This window comes from Piliocolobus tephrosceles, chromosome 11, assembly GCF_002776525.5.
Source record: "Piliocolobus tephrosceles isolate RC106 chromosome 11, ASM277652v3, whole genome shotgun sequence".
NCBI lineage: Eukaryota > Metazoa > Chordata > Mammalia > Primates > Cercopithecidae > Piliocolobus > Piliocolobus tephrosceles.
This window is the reverse complement of record NC_045444.1, coordinates 321275-339330: the sequence shown is the minus strand read 5'-3', so window position 1 is coordinate 339330 and position 18056 is coordinate 321275.

Below are 18056 nucleotides of genomic sequence, written 5' to 3'. Positions count from 1 at the left end.
GTCGCCCAGGCTGGAGTGCAGTGGCTGGATCTCAGCTCACTGCAAGCCCCGCCTCCCGGGTTCCTGCTATTCTCCTGCCTCAGCCTCCCGAGTAGCTGGGACTACAGGCGCCCGCCACCTCACCCGGCTAGTTTTTTTTTTTTTTGTATTTTTTAGTAGAGACAGGGTTTCACCGTGTTAGCCAGGATGGCCTCGATCTCCTGACTTCATGATCCGCCCGTCTCGGCCTCCCAAAGTGCTGGGATTACAGGCTTGAGCCACCGCGCCCGGCCGGATCCTTGCAGTTCTTAACCCCTGAAGTCTCATAAACTGGGGTGGTGAGACTTTTCCAACACTGACAATCAGGCTTACGGTTGGTACAAAGAATAACACTAATCCAAATGCTGGTTGAGATAATAAATACCTGGCATTTATATGTTTCCCTTCATAGCCCAGTTGTCATATCATTAAGACAACACTTTGTCCTCATTTAATGCTTTTTACTTCCCAGAGCATTCTGTCATCTGTGACCTCATTTTTCCCTCACTACATGCCTGGGAAAGGATAGACAGGATTATTATCCTGACTGGTGAGATGGGAGGCATAATGTGACCTGCTCAGGGTCACACCCACAGTCATAGTGACAGCTAGCACTGGACCCAGAACTCTCAGCCCAGGGTTCCTTTGAAGACTCCAACCAGCCAAGAAGAAAGCCCAAAATTCCTCTTTCCATTTCTCCACAGGTGTTCTTAAGGCCACCCATAGCTCTTAGAAATCCAGCAGGGAGTTGAACGTTGGCAAAGCAAGAGAAAATGGAGACAATGTCAAACCATCTCCATATTTGCAATAACTATCTTGTGTGTTTTGAGGGCCGAAGAAGCCTCCTTCTTCCTTTGTACTGGACACTGTGAGCAGCTCTGCCTAGATCCTCTTGTACCCCTTTTTTCTGTGCACCCCTTTCCTGAGCTTCAGTGTACTTTTCTAACTACCTGTACCTATGGTTTTTATTCAGAGGACTTTCCTCTGAATAAAAGGATAAATAAAAGGGTGCCCGAGCACCCAGAGAGCTGGAAGTGTCCCCTTGGGGGCAGCCTTTAGCCAGTGGCTGACAGGTGCAGAGACTGAAAGCCCAGAACCCTGGCCTCTGTTTGCAATGACTTTGAGGTCCAACATGCTCCAGATGTCCCCTGTGGGATCAGGCTGCAGCTACCCTTTGCAGAATTTTTCCTGAAATCATACCCTTGCTAAATTTCTTCCCCTTCCCTGTCCTGCTTCCCAAAACTCCCTTCCCAGTTTCTCCTGGGAGCACTTCCTTAACGGATCACTAACACTCAAGTCTCAGGGTCTGCCTCTTGGGAACCCAACCCAAGACACTTCCTAACTCATGTCTAACATATAAAAAGTCAGAATCACAGGTTGTTGAAGTCAACAGGGCATCCAGGTTCATCCCTCCAGGGAAGGTACTGCCAAATACTAAGGGGTCTGATAGAAAAATCTGGGTGTGAAATGGGAGTTTAGACTCTTATTAGCCATGTGACCTTAGGAAGGTTATTGAACTTCTCCAAGACTCAACTGTCTCATCCAAAATTGGTGTGGGGAAAGGGCCAGAAAGGGCAGGAACAGTAATATCTCCCTTGCAAGTTCACTGTGAGGCTTGGGGAGGCACAACGTGTTTACAGTCAGGGCTGGTACATAGTGAGAGCTCAGTAGATAATGAATACCTAACTCTTAAAACACTGCATTTCTTACATAATTTATCACGTCGAATTCTTGATATATTTATCTGTGTGTGTCTGCATATTTTTCCTACACTGGAATGTAAGCTTCTTGAGGGCAAGAACCTTAAACATTTTTTCAATCTTCATATCCACACTACCTAGCGCAGAACCCAACATAGGATAAATGCTTGTAGAGTGAGTGAAGGAACGAATGAATGAATGACCCCGTACTTTTACGACTGAGAAAACTAAGGCTGGAGAAATGAAGTGATTGGGCCGAAGATACTTACCTAGTCAGGTGAGCGCTGACTTCCTGTCCAGTGCTCACCTCTTTGTTTGCTGTATCTCTTGGCACAAATGGCAGGAATATTCAGAAAGAAAACCTTAGTTCACAGGAAGTGGCTGCTCTCACCTCCGGTTCTCTGTCCCTCTGCTAAGGCCCAGATGTCACTTCTTTTCTAGGTTCTATAAACATGGAGCCTCTTCTGGGCCCCACTGAAGACAACTAAATAAAAGCAGGTACAACAATTGCCCTCCAGCAGCTTATGGTCAAGCCAAAGAAACCCATATCACTTACTCCAACAGCCACTAGTATCATTCCGGTAAAGCAAACATCTTGTAGGCACCAGGCTGTCCCTCCCTGATCACCTGGAGCACGGGGCTGCTCCAGAAAATGTGCTCTCTCACCTTCCCCTCAGGCTTGAGTCTTTAAGGAAGTGATGGCAGGAGAAAAGTCTGGCAGAGTAGCCAGGGGACCGAGAATTGTCGTATGGAAATGATTCCTGACATGGGGCTAGGGCAGAGGTTACGTTCTGACAGCATGCACTCCAAATCATTTGTAAAGAGTCCTCATGATTTAGAGATATGTGCTGAACTATTACAGATGGAATACAATTTCTGGAATTTGCTTCAAAATATTCAAGGGAAGTGGATGGGGACATGGGGACACAGATGAGTCAATGCAGGGACATGTTTGTTGACACAGCTAAGTGATGGGTTCATAGAGGTTCATGATAGCGCTTTCTTTTTGTGTGTATGTGTTGGAAATGTTTCTTAATAAAACATTTTTACATATGAATAATTACAATTATTCATATGTAAAATTTTACAATGAATAATTACAATTTTTCATTTAGTAACTGTGCAAAGAGTTGACATAGAAGGCCTGAAACTGCTCTCCTTGGAAAGGTCTACTTGCAAGGGTGGCCCTCAACAGGCATCTTGGAAACTGGCTGGTAAACAGTTCCTTACATGGAAGTAAAACATTCTCTAACTGATAAGAATGGCTTCCTGTGACATTCTTATCACAATGGGGTTTATGCTGGACATCTGCTTTCCTCCTGGGAGTCTGGAATCTTAGTACATGCTGGCAGAGTGACCAGCCCCCATTAAAAAGCTTGGGCAAGGAATCTCTAATGTACTTCATTGAGCTGAAACATCACACACATGTTGCTGCATTTTTGCTGCTGGGGGAAAAGTGGGCGGTGTGTGAGCCCTCTAGGAGGGAGTGAACATAAGGAGGACTGTGCATGGATTCCCCCAGGCTCTGCCTATGTCTTTCCCCCTGTGATCTGTCTGTGTACTCCTACCTCATTGGAGCAAAACTTAGAAGTGACGACAAATAAATGCTGAGTTCTGTGAAGCCTTCTAGTGGATCTCCAAGCATGGAGGTGGTCTTGTCAACCCCCAAAATAGTAACTGTATTAGTCCATTTTGTGTTGCTATAAAGGAATACCTGAGAGTAGGTAATTTACAAATAAAAGAGGGTTCATGGTTTTGCAGGCTGTACATGAAGCGTGGCACCAGCATCCACTCCTGGTGAGGCCTGAGGGAGCATTTAATCGAAGTGGAAGGGAAGGGGAGCCAGTGTGTCACCTGGTGAGAGAAGGAGCAAGAGAGAGAGAGGGAAGGTACCAGCCTCTTTTTAACAACCAGTTCACACATGAACTGATAGAGTAAGAATTCACTCATTGCTGAAGGGAAGGCACCAAGCCATTCATGAGGGATCTGCCCCCATGACCAAAACACCTCTCATTAGGCTCCTCCTCCAACATTGGAAATCACATTTCAACATGAGATTTGGAGGGAACAAGCATCCAAAATATGTCAGTAACCAACATTTTAAAATAAGAATATTTTATATAAAAGTCTGGATTTCTAATTTCTCTTGAAAAAGCAAGAGTTCTGGCGACCCTGTGTCTTTACCTGGAGTTGAACATGGCCTTTCCAGTTCAACAACTCCCACTCAAACAGCTTCAGTTGTTTATATTATCTGTCTAGCCCCTGCAAGCTTTTGAGTTCAGACCCTTGAGCAGGAGGAGGGGGTCTTGACAGGTACTTCAGAAACACAGGTTCCTGAGGCTGTGTTCATTAAGAGGAATTGACCTGCCATCCATTATAGGTCCCTTGAGCCCTTCAAGTCCAACAGATTCAGCAAGTATTTACAAAGAATGCGTTTACTAGGCCTTGTGCTCATAATATTAGCAACAATAATAGTACTTATCATTTACTTGCGTTTGCCAGGCTTTACTCACATGGTTACTGATCCTGGAACATCTTATGATCACCAGTTCCCAAGGTGATTCAGTCTACTATCATTAGGTGTCTATACCAGGTGCAGGCAAAGTCCTAGGTAGTGGGAACACAAGGACAAATAAGACAAAGCGCCTGCCTCATGACCTTACATTTTTGTCAACAAATACAGACAAGAAATTAATCAACAAAGGAATAAATATGATATATATCAGGCAATAAGTGCTGTGAAGTGAAATCAAGCCTGCAGAGGGCTCAGAGAGGCACCTGAGGATGTGTGGCCAGGAAGACAATATTTCAGAAGATAACATTTGAGCAAGGAACTGAATGAGGTTTAAGAGTGGGAGCCATGCAAAGGCCTGGAGAAATAGCGTCCCTGGATCAGAAAGACCATGTGTAAAGGTCCTGGGGCAGAAGTGAGCTTTGCTGGGCTGGGTTGTGAAAGTTTGGTGAACAAGAGAACAAAGAGATCATCAGCAGCCAGATCATGAGGGTCCTACAGGCTGTGATGAGGTCTTTTAGATGTTGTTCTGGGTGAGAAGGAAAAGTATGAGAGGGTTTTGAGAAGGATGTGGAAGCATAGGTAGAAACTGAAGCTCCGAACCAGTAAATAACATTGTCCATAAGTGGTAGAGTCGGAATTCAATCCCATGTCTATCTGAGTCCAAAGAGAGTCCAGGATCCATGCCATTGCAAAGGCATAACATGAGAATATTTCTCTTCTTTTAAAATATTTCTTCTTTTAAAAAATTTCCTAACCAAATTCTCAGTTTCCCTTTACTTCGGAACCCACTCTTATAATGTCATGGTGCATGGGAATTTCCTAGCCTGAGAAGAGGACATCTATCAGGTTCAGCTTTTTGGCCATCAAATGTAGGTGGATGCTCCTTAATGATCATTAAAAATTGTTAACACAGTTGCATATACCACACGAACCCATACATGACAACTTGTGTGTAAATGCAGTTTTTATCAGTTCAATCACCTGAAAGTCACTGATATGCTTGCTACTTAAAAGAATCTAAAAGAAAGCCTTAGTTAAAGGGGGAAAAAAATACATCTTGGAACACAAATAATGACAAACAATTCTTCTTTCTTCTTCCAGAAGTATGGTTTCTGTACCTCAGGTTTTCTTAAAAGCAGTGGATGCCTGAACTATTTTTGTCAGCATCACTGCAATGTATCACTATTATTAAGATATACAACATTAGATATGGCATGATAAGGTTTTACATATGATTAAATCCCCCCTCTTGGTGGAGAAGTGTCTACAACATAGAATGGAACTGGCTCATCAAATTTCGAGAGTTTACACAACCTCTTTAGAATTTCAATTCTCTCCTCACTGTCACATTAAAACAGTCCCCAGGGACACTGGGACAGTGGGATTTTTTAGTCCTGCATTTGAATTGTATCTGGCCAAACAGAACCAGCCTCGAATTCCCCAGAGGACTCCCACAGGAAGCAAATGTAGGTGTGTCCTATGCGTGCTGATGATCAAAGAGAGAAACCAACTTTTGTGCCAGCAACTCTTGATTATTCAGGGGCGGATGATCCAATTTGTGGATTAGCTGGGCCTCTCGGCCTTTCCTGATTTCACTGATCATTAGCCCATGGCCCCCTCGGGCCAGGAAGATAAAAGGAGCACCAGGCAAAGCGGTCCAGTGGCTTCTTGGCCGCTCTGGTAAAAGGGGGCAGGGCAGAGGCAGTCGTATGCAGTAGGGAAAATGAGGTTTGGGGATTATCCGGATTTCAATGAGCTCACTTCTCCATAGCACCCTGGCCCCCCACCTGAGCCCCTATCACTGGGTAATGAACAGTTTACATTGGATGGAGTGGGCCCTAGAAACAGCCAGTGGATTTTGAATGTGATATTTCAAGTGCCTTGGGGGCAGAAGTGTGAAGTTACCCTTTACAGGGTGGGAGACCCTGGAGAATCAATCCCCTCGTCGCTTCTTTGCCGAGTGTGTCAGGGCAGGCATTGGGGGGTGGGAGACGCTGCCTTTTACAAGAACCTCTCTGCCCTACACAACCACCAGGCTCTCAGCCCTAGAACGGGGAGAGTCCATCCTCTCACAGGGCATTTCCTGGGGTTCCAAGAGCTACTGAGGAGGAGGAAGGGTAAGAGGGAGAGAGAGAAGGAGAGAAAGGAGGAGGGAGGGAGGAAGGGGAGCTTCAGTCCAACCTGAATAGGGTTTTGATTCCAAAAGACAGTTCTAGAATAGTCCTTCTCAATGTTCTGATCGGACTGATGAATAAGCACTATGGAGATCATAAATCAGATCCTCAGGGAAGTAAAGCCATCGGGAAAGAGGGCCAGAGGGATTCTGGCAGAAGGAAAGAAGCAGGTCTTCAAAGGCAAGATCTGCCATTTATCCACTGGGACTTTGGGCAAGTTATTCTCAAAGCTTCCATTTCCTCATAGGAACAGTCAGGATAACGAGAGTGAGGATTTCTTCAGGCTGCTGAGGGAAAGAACTGAGATTCCCAAGTAACAGGACGAGCCCAGTATGGGACTCATGGAAACCATGGTAGGGATGAGTAGAGTCCAGCAGGAGCAGGCAAGTCCCAGTCACACCCACATTCCCTGCACTCCATCCCTGGCCCCTAAGTGGCCTACTGGCTCAACCACTACTTGATGTTTTAGCCATTCTCAGCAGTGAGGCATCGGAACACCTGGGCTCATTTATGACCTTTCCTAGACCCATAGTGTAGCAACAAGGAGTTGCTCTAGGGATTTTGAAACCCAGGTCCTAAATGGCACTGGCTTAGTCCATGACGTTGAGAGGTCCTTTCTTAACCTGTGTTGCTTTTCTTTAAATGGGAGCAAGAGCTCCTGTTTGAGCAGTGTGAATTGAACACTGAAAAGTGTCATAAATTAAAGGACAACGGGAAGGGGTTGGGGGATCTGAATTTTTTTTAATTACCCCCCAAAAAACTTCATAATTGTCAAAGTTTTCAGCAAATATATATTCAGGAGTTGTGTGTCTAGCCATGAGCCTGGCAAGTGGATTACATAGAGCTTGATGCCCAGGGTGGGTGGGGGTGACCCCTGGAGCCTCTCCTTGTCCTCAAGGCTAAGGAGGTATAGGTTGATCTCATTCAATGCCTTTAGCGGGCCGTGCTCAGTGCTGGAAGCCAGAGTGCGGAGGGAAGGTCAATACTCTCCCTAGCCAGAGACAGAAGGATCAAGAGCTGCAGTTCTCAAATGTTTTGGTCTCAGAATCTCTTTACACTCTTAAAAATTATGTGGTTTATATCTTTCTATAATACACATAAAATATATAAATATATTATTTATATAAATATATAAACTATACTATTATACAATATAATGTTTACATATATAAATATATAAACATATACATAACAATATAATATGTTTATATATAAAACAGTTTATATATTATATAAAATCAATTAAATACTTACATAAATGTATATTAAATATATATTATATGTTTATATGCAAACATATATAAATACATAATATATAGACATATATAAATATATATATACACACACACACACAGAGAGCTTATTTGTTTGAGACAGGGTCTCGCTCTGTCGCCCAGGCTGGAGTGCAGTGACATGATCTTGACTCACTGTGACTCCTCCTCTCAGGCTCAAGCAATCCTCCCACCTCAGCTTCCCAAGTCGCTGGGACCACAGGCACATGCCACCATGCCTAGCTAATTTTTGTAATCTTTGTAGAGACAAGGCTTTGTCATGTTGCCCAGGCTGGTCTCAAACTCCTGGGCTCAAGTGATTTGCCAGCCTTGATCCCCCAAAGTGCTGGGATTATAGGTGTGAGCCACCACACCTGGCCATATGTCTATTTGTTATTTATTTATTTATGATTAATTTTTTTGAGACGGGGTCTCACTCTGTCTCCCAGGCTGGAGTACAGTGGCACAATCATGGCTCACTGCAGCCTCAACCTCCCAGCTCAATCAATCCTCCCACCTAGCCTCCTAAGTAGCTGGCACTACAGGTATACACCCCCACGCCCGGCTAATTTTTGAATTTTTTTGTAGAGACAGAGTTCACCATTTTGCCCAGGCTGGTCTTGAACTTCTAAATTCCAATGACCCACTTGCTTGGCCTCCCAAAGTACTGGACTTACAGGTGTGAATAACTGCACCCAGCTATATTTATCACAGCAGAAATTAAACCAATATTTTAGACATAAGAACACAAAAGCATACAGTCTATCAGCCATCAAAAGGATTTAGTTCTCACAGGTCACAGAGCCTCTGGGAAACTCCCCTGGAACCTCGTGGAAGAATGAAAATGAGAAAAGAAAAACAATCTTAGTGTTAGTATGGAAATTGTTTGACCTTTCAGACCCCCTGAAGGGGTCTCAGAGACTTTCAGCATTTCCTGGATCACACTCAGAGAACTGCTGCTCTGGCATGGTGCTGCCTAGCCTTTGCTGTGCCCACATGCCACCTGGGATCATGTTAAAATGTAGGTTCTAACTCAGTAGCTCTGAGATACATAGTAAGACCACACTCCTGACAAGTTTCCAAGGGATGCTGATGCTGCTGGCGCTCGGGCCCCACTTTGCATAGCAAGGCCACAGAGACTGGAGGATGAGAAGCTCATCTTTAGCTAGTGCGTTCTTACATCGGGCCTTACAAATTGTACAATTTAATTTAAAATGGTAGACATGGGTAGAAAGACCATGCTGAGGGGAGAAGATGGCATAAGTAAAGGTATACATGTAGGAAAATGCAACTTTAGCTAAAGTGTAGGTTCATAAAACCCCCAAGCTTCCCGCTGCCCCAACCCGTAGGCTACAGGACTATGTGTAGCTTCTAGTCTAGGCAGAGAAGCCAGTGATCTCAGCATCTCAGGGCAAGGGGTATGAGACTTATCCCCATCCAATACCGTGGTCAACAAACATCTATGAGTACCAGCAAGAAACAAGGAACTCCAGTGGACCACAGCTAGCCTTGCTTTTCCATTATCCATCCTCACTTCAATTTTCACTTGGGAGTCATCGTTTTCTCACATTCAGTCTAAGTAATTTGGGTGGAGTTAACTCAGGATAAGAACATGACCCAGGTCTGGCCAATCAAAGCACAACTCCCTCTGGCCACAGTGATGGGTTCAAGAATGGGCACAAGACCCAAACGAGGCCACTGAGAGCCTTCCTGGGCCTTGTCATGGTGTTACAGAGAGACCACTTGAGGAGGCCACCTAGATAGACATGCCCAAGAGATCCCAGCTGTCTGAGTCTTCCCAGTCCAGGCTGCAGACACATGAGTGAAGAAGCTTCCTAGATGACCTCAGTCCCAGAACCATCTGATTACAAGTGTCTCAGGATCCCCAAGCAAGAACTGCCTCACAGAGCCCAGCTGACCCTCGGATTCAAAAGCAGAATAAATGTGTGTTGCTTCAAGCCACTGCTTTGAGCCATTATTAGTATGCAATAACAGCCAGAACTGGGTCTATTTGGCTTACCTATTAATTCCGGGGCTATAAAATAGCCTATAATAGCCTGTTTCCTGGTATTCTATTGTTTCCTATAAAATACCAGGAAACAAATCAAAGGCCAGGACAAAGAAGCCACTACACAAAGAACAAGTTCCCCAACTGTCTTTGCTTTGGACCAGTATGTTGGTTGTAGATTTTTGTCAACAGGCTCTCACTGTGTAGCAGCCATCAAATAAGCTTGTCATGAGAATTAAGCGAAACAGTCCAGGCCCCAGTGGGAGCAGAATGAGCCTTCCATAAAGTTTGGTGGTCTCCATGATAACACAGAACACTGCTCATTCACTGATGTTTTACTGGCTCAATTAGTTTCTTCATCTCAGATTGTGAAATCTGGATGGAAGGAGACATTTCTAATACTCCTTCAGGGTTCCAAAGCCTGTGGCAGACTGTAAGACATACTGGGTGCTTGATAGACATTTGTCAACAGCTTGCCTGATTTAAATCTGGGCCTTATATTTCACATGGGGAGGCCATGGAAGGCCACAAAGCAAATGGAGGCCCACACTGGCCAACAGTTTTCTCTGATGATACAGAGGGTAAGTGTCCACAAAAAATGTTGGGTAGCAGAGGAAGACAGTTGACAACCCTTGCACAACCTCCAAAGGTCTTAGAGAGCATAGAGTTGGAATTGATAGACCAGGATTGAAATCCTGACTCAACCTTCAGGGAGCTGGAGGCATTCAGTGAGGCCCAGCCCCTACAAGTCTCAGCTTCCTTATCTGTAAAGTGGGGGTAACAATACCTACAAGATTGCGGTGATTAAGTGAGACATTCAATATAAGGCATATGTTGACATGTGGTAGGCACTCTATAAATAGAAATCATCATTGTTATCGTTAGCTGTACATTTGGGAATAAAACTCCTGGCTTACTTACTTTATTTGGCACTTTTGTGGATCAAGGGAGAATGGATAGAATGATGCTTTAAAAATATTAAGAAAGTTCAATGTCAATAAAGTTATTAAAAACCAGAGTAAGGTCTACATCATCTGACATAAATGTCCTTTCTGTTTGCACATGCAAAGCACAACACAGAATGTAAGAAAAAAGTGTTGGGCAAATCCAAAGAAAGAGGCACATCGCTGATCCACTCACACAGAGCTGGAAAGAACCTTTAAAACCACCCAACTCACTTTGTTTTTCAGGAGGGGAACTAGGCCAGAGAGTGCCACTGCATGGATGAGGCCACGTAAGCCAGCAGGCAGGACCAGGAAGGGAACTCCCAACCCACATGCCCAGTCTGGTGCCCTTTTCACTATTTATCACCTTTCTGGCTTGCATTTGCTGTGTGATAATCTAGGTATCCGCCCATCAGAACGTTCTTAAGCAGACACTGGATGCAACCGAAAAGTAAACAAATGCCAGATCAGTTTCATCACTGGAACATTTCCTCACTGCCTGGCAGTTGCAGAGAAAATGCCTCTGGGGTATCTTTCTCCGGTTTTCTTTCTCAGTAATGGTATAAAAATGGTAACAAATGCTAAGGACGAGTAATGTGTCTTGGGGAAAATACAGCTTCTACAAGCTGGTTTTCTGTCCACCCTACAAAGTCACTGAGCACTGAGATGCTGGCTTTCTAAGTCTGGCTGAAGCTCAACCATGAGGCCAAGTGCCCAGCTTTGACAAAGAAAGCTCTTCAACATTGGAAGAAAGCTTGTCAATGTTGGTGTCTGAGTTTCTCTCTTATAATGAGGTGTTCAATGTTTTAAACACTACTGCAATGAATGCAATGGTAGATTTAAAACCTTTTTTTTCTTTCTTTTTTTTTTTTTTTGTGAGATGGAGTCTTACTCTGTTGCCCAGGCTGGAGTGCAGTGGTGCAATCTTGGCTCACTGCAACCTCCGCCTCCTGGGTTCAAGTGATTCTCCTGCCTCAGCCTCCCGAGTCGCTGGGACTACAGGCACGTGCCACCACACTCAGCTAATTTTTTGTTTTTTTGTTTTTGTTTTTGTCTTTTAGTACAGACAAGGTTTCACTGTATTAGCTAGGATAGTCTCAATCTCCTGACCTCATGATCCACCTGCCTTGGCCTCCCAACGTGCTAGGATTAAAGGCGTGCACTACCGCACCCAGCCTTAAATGCTATTTTAATTTCTTGCATATAATGAGGCTGTCTTTTATTCTCTGGTTACCCAGGTTTGAAGGCCTGGTCACCTCTGACCTGCCTCTCTGCTTTGAGCTCCATGTGCTTTGACCATCAAATCTTACCAAATCATTCTTTCTCTCCATCCCAGTGCCTGTAGCAGCCCTCACCCCTCATGACCACCATAGCCTCCCACTGGGATCTCAGAATCCAGGCCTTCTCCACAACCCCAAATCTTTCCTGGGCATCAGCCCCTGATTCACCTTTTACAAATGCCCCTAGGTCTGTCACTCTGGGGCTCCCCTCATCCACAGGCAAGTCTTAGCCTGCCTTTATCTCTCTCTCTTTCATTCCTGCTCTATCTCCCTCCATCCTGTGAAAAAAACTAATTTGTTGTTCCCTCCGGATTTCATGCTGTTCCCTGCATTTGAATGTCTTTCTCCCACCTCCACTCACAGAAATCTCAACCAACCTTCAACTCCTAGGCAAATGCTACTGCTTCTTCCATGAAATCTCTGCTCCTTACTCCAGCCAGACATTACGTGTCCCCGTTCCCTTGTCAGACTTCCCTCCCATAACCTCAGATCAAGCCACCACATTGCTGTAACCATGCACTTTCTGGTATCTCCGTCCTTGCTTGTCACGGTGCCCCTCCCAGAAGACATATCCTCTTAGGGCAGGGACGATATTTCCATTCTCTCCCCGCTGCAAAACAAAGCATTTTGTTTTCCACATTCCATAAGCTCAACAATTATCTGTCAATTGAATGAAAAGAAAAAATAATTATCTGTCAATTGAATGAAAACAAAAAAACTTTTTTTTTTTTTTAACGGAGTGCTTTCCAAGAGCTGAGGACTGGATTTATCAATTCTGATTCTTTACTGGATATCAATTTGAAAATTCAAAGATTGTCCCCATGCCTCAGTTTCCCCATCTGTGACCACAGGTCAAGAATAATTCTTCCTAACCTGCTTTACCAGGCTACTTATTTTCACCTAAAGAGTGGCAATATTATGCTTGTTTTGTTTTGTATTGTGTTCTACTTTTAAGCAGGCTAAGTAAACAGAGACCTGGAGGATTCTGTTTGGAAGAGAAAGACCCTGGGCCCGTTACTTGGAGTTCATTGCCAACCCACGGGAGAGAGGCAGGTTCTCTCGCCAACCAGAAAAGAAACAGCTGTGGTGACAGATGTTGGTGGTGCTGATTATTCCAAGGCTGTTTGCATTCAGATTTCCCAGGCATTCTCGGTTTTTTGAAGTCAGTCTCTTTTGATGGGTTTCCCCAGGTCTTGGGGGTGAAAACAAACCACTCCTCTTGTCCCACGCATTTCATTTATTTCCTCTGTCTACTCCACACACACACATATAAAGGACACCCACCCAGCACACGCACTCCCCACACCCATGTGACCTCACGTTTCGTTTTGAACACGTTTCCTGGGGGAAAGAAACCTTTTCACTCCTCCTTAGGTTGCTTTGTGGTTTTGTAGGTATGTGTGTTGGAGAGGTGCGGGGAGATGTCTGGCCAAAGTACATCGAAGGCCAATTTCTCCAAAAGATATGGAAACTTCTAATCTCACCCAGGGACTTCAACAGAATACCAAAAAGGGGTGTCTTTGTTTCCTCCAAATGGAGTATTTACTTTGAGCTGGTAAAATGAATTAGTGAAAAGAAATGACACCTTCAGTTTCTGGGGAAGGGGTGATAAGTAAAATCAGAGGGGGGGATTCCCTCTTACCCTTACTCCTCAAAATCAAGGGGAGGATGGAGGATGGTGAGAGAGGGAGGATCCCATAGGGTGTTCAAAAATAGACCCTGCTAGAAAACAGGCTGCTCTTTTCTGGGATTAAAAGTTGCCTCATAATACTGTAAGGCCCATGTATATGCAAGCAGTTGGGAGTTATTACGGGCCTAAAATAGGAAACCATTCGCTTGATCTTTCGCTTCAATCCTATTAGGGGCCCCCTGGAGCTCGAGAGAGATACCAGCCTGTCATGTCCCTGTTGCTGTGACGACCCTGTCTTTATAGAACAAGAAAGAGAAATGGTAGTGATTGGCAGACCTTGCTTGCCCCCGTATGTAACACAAAGGGCGACAAAACGAAGAGGAAGTGAGGCCCTTCTCCGAGGTCTGACGCTTCTTAACCCTACACTACCTTCCACCTGGTCCCAGTCGCCCCCACCCCGACCTCCTCCAGAGGGAAAGGAGAGGCCACTGGCCTTTAAGTGCTAATACCCAAAGATCACAAATGACTTTTTTGGGTCTAATTGCGAGTAATTTTTTAAAGTCCGTCTTCTATCAACTTCGTCTGGAGAAAATATACGACAGGAGCTGGAAGCGAAGACGGGGGCTGCTAAGGCGACGTTGTCAACCGGGCACTGTTTGCGGGACGCTGGGTGGGGCGAGCCGGGAAGCGGCCGGGCCTGACAAACCCCACCATATGGTGCCACACTCCAACTCGCGGGTCATAAATAACCGCCTCCCTTCTCGGGCTTTCTCGCCCGGCTCCTCCGATTCCCGCTAAAGTAGGAAAAGTGCAAAACGCTGTTTGTGTCCATTTTCTGCACTGTGTGCGCGGGAAGGAGGAGCGCGGCCTGCAGGGGCGGACGCGGGGCCGGACCACCCGCCAAAACCTGGCGCCCGGCGGGGCTGCCCGCAGAGCCAGCCGACCAAGGCCGCGCCCCGCGCCGAGCACTCCGCCCGGCGCCCGGTCCCATTAGGGGCCGTTTATTGCAAAGTAAAACCAACCGATCGCAGCAGCGAAGGCACTTGATCTCTGCCGGGTCCCTTTCAGAAAGCCGGTGACCCGGCGGCCCGACGCGTCCCGGGGCAAGGGCAGCGCCTGTGCGCGGCGGAGGCGCCCGGAGCACAGGGCGCGCGGTTCTTTCTAAACGTTTTGCTGGGGACAAGTACCTTTCACTAAGGTTTACAACTCGCCCCGGCTCTGCTCAGGCGCCCACTGTAGCCAAAACTGGGCTGCCGCCTCCCCAAATCACACTACACCAGAGCCGTTGCGAGGCCCCGGGTTGCCCAAAGATTGACAGCGATCAGGAGCTGAGTCTGCTTTCCGGGGGCCGCGTGGGGAGCTCTGTGCCCAGCACTTTTCTCTCCGACTCTTTGCTGGGGGGAAGAAAGAAAAGGAAAAAAAAAAAAAAAAAAGAAAGAAAAAGAAAAGTTTCTTTCGGGGGAAGCAGTGAAACAGGAAATGAAGATTCGCTCTGTAGTTTAGCTGAAAGGAAGCGCTGTCTAATCCTGACATGTATCGCATTTAAAATAAAATTCTTTTATCTTCATGCGTGCCAAGCCCCCAAACATTGTTCGGACTCCTACGGGGGAAAAGACGTCATAAAATGAGAATTTGTTTCATTGTGGGTCGCTCTGCCAACACCCGGCTTTAAAGGAACGCCCAACAAAGCGGGCGCCAGAGGGGGCTTCCCAGGTGAGCCCGAGACGGGATCGAAACTCCTCTCCGGTCCACGAAAACGCCAAGAATAAGTTGTTCAATAAAGCTCACCCGTCTTCCTTGTAAACCCCCCAGTTTCCTTTCCAAAATCCCATCCCTCTCCCAAATAAATCACGAGCGGCTCTCTTCCCATGCCAAGCGCCCTTGGCTTCACAATAAGCCCGGAAGATTTTAAGCAACGATGTTGGGGTTTGGGAACCGGGAGCGCGGGGCGTGGGACTCACTGCTGCCCTGGGTTCAGTGTTCTTGGTTCTTTTCCCGCCAGGCGTGATAAAGCAAAATATTTTAACTGCAAGCTACAAGCTTGCTTTTTATCTTTTTTCCCCCTAACTTTTTTTTTTCCCCTTCCAAGAAACAGATCAAGAAAAACTAATTACAAGGCACGGCACCAAAGTTAAATGAAAATGTAATCCGGCAATACAGAGAGAAAATTAATTTTTTAAAAGATAGATTTTAGTTAGAAACAAAAATACATTGTTCTCCCTAGTAACGTTTGTTAAACCTATGCTCGATTTCGGGCTGAAAAATCAGTACTAACCCAGAACTCTGAGGTCACTCTCTGGATGCGTTTTCTTTAGAAATTCTAATTCGAAAATGTTCAAGCCTTCATTTGGGTCTTTGTTTTGTTTTCTATATAAAAAGGTTTGAGGTGTTTTGGTTTTGTTTGTTTTGTTTTCTTTTTATTCAAAAATACTCCTCTGTTAGATATAATAGAGTGGTCTTGGAGATTAAGAGAATTTACGAAAATATTTTTGATGGTGCCTTCAGTTGATATGTTACTGAAACAATAAATTGTTTTTTAAAACTTTCTTCCTTTTAGGTAGATGTCCCATCTCTAAAAATGCTCTTAGCTATTGGAAACGTGGGCACCAGTACACAGAGCTGATGAGCTGCTCTAAGCCAGGGCTTGCTTCCAGCAACTCCCCTCACACCAAATGAAGAGGGTTTTGTTATTTTGGTTGTTGTCAATGAAAGGTTTCTGTTTTGTTTTTTTGTTTTGTTTTTGTCTGTTTTTAAACACTATTGTTGGATCTTCTACATCCTATATTATCTTCCTAGGAGAAGGGTTAATTTTCAATTCAAAAATGCATGTGCTGCTGCACAAAAGTCACAGTGTTTCATCCTAAAGATTTTTTTATGTCCAAATATTAAAATACTATAATGATTCTTTAATGGAATAAAATGTTTGGCCAATTAACTACTTCTTTGCTATTTGTTAGAATCACTAGGAACATAGTCCAGTTCCTTAATGTAGCGTTTGTCCCAAGCCATTAAATACCCCATCTTAATTTTATTACATTAAGATATTCAAAATTATCTTCTTCAAATCTTTATGTCATTTTTTTTATCAGCTTGACTCACATCAACTGAGTCTCAGCAAGAAATAAGTTGACAGATGTTAGACAACTTGAAGGGGAATTATTTGCTTTTAAAAAGATTAAATATTCCTGTCTAATTTATTTTTAAATCTCTCTCTCTCTCTCTCTGTTTTACTGTACTTGGACAGGGTAGGGCTGGAAAAGAAAGCCACGTCCTCCTTTACTGTATCAGCAGTGAATTTGCACCACCTTCTGGTAGGTTAGAGAATGACGAAAACACCCGCTGCTTCCATAAAAGAATTCTTTTATTCACTGTAGTCTGTTGTCCTATTTGTAGCTGAACTGGAGCACCACTTAGCTTCTCAGAACACACAGCAGATCTCTCCTATACCCTGGTTTTATATAGATTCTTTGAACTGGGAAGTCTTTTCTTTATCATATCCTTGAGAAGGTTCACAAAATCCCCAAGCGGTCCCTGCCTGTTAATTTACTGAAATGCCTGGCAGGAAAGTAAAGGACGGCTGTAGAATAGTCACTTCCTATTCTATTTTGGCTGTCCTCTGTAGAGTGTTTGAAAACAAATTGGAGGCTATAACTGTAGCTTCAGAGAAACAAACGCTTCTCTTTCTTGGTTTCATAAGACCCTCATTACCCACAATTAATCATAGTGACATGCTGTATTCAGGCTCCTTGCTGGGGTCTGTGAGGAGCACACAGATGCGGCTTTCTGTAGATTTCAATCCCTTCTGCAGTATGGATTTCAGGATACAAAGCTTGTTAGTACACATTACCAGCCCCTGGATCTGCTGTTTCTCTCAAAAGTGCTGGTCAGCACTAGAGTGTGGAGGGTTTCCCAGACTCCAAATGCGGAACATTTTTTCATGGCCTCCCTGCCTGGTGATAAAGACCACAGGGTGCAAAGGTTGATACTTCTTTCTCAAAGCCAAGCTAGATTTTTAAAAATGGTATACCCAGTAAAATGCAGCATGCATACATGTGTGTGTTCCATCTATCTTATATGAAGGTCTCTTATTCAAGAAGACAATAAACTGGATGGTGCGCACTACAGAATATGTGGAAAAGTGAAGACCATGTTCTAGTAACATAGAGCCCCAAATGCTTTTCCTGCAAAACTGAGCTCAGAGAGAGAATGATGCTCAATTGGGTTAAATTAGTGAAATCATTTGCTGAATTATTAATCTTATGTTAACCAACTGAGCCCCTGATAGGTGCCAGGTCTGTGAAGCTGAAACAACCATGCTGGCTATCGTGGGCTAGTTGCAGTTGTCTATACCTGAATCATCAGGGGCTTTCCAGCTAATTGTGTTAAAGGTATCTACCTACACAAGGCTGTTTATTACTTGCATGATGTTAAAACAACCCAAACAAGAAAGACCAATAATTATTTTGTCATCACCTTACTCAAAGGTCTTTACTACAAACTTAAGAAGATTGTGAAG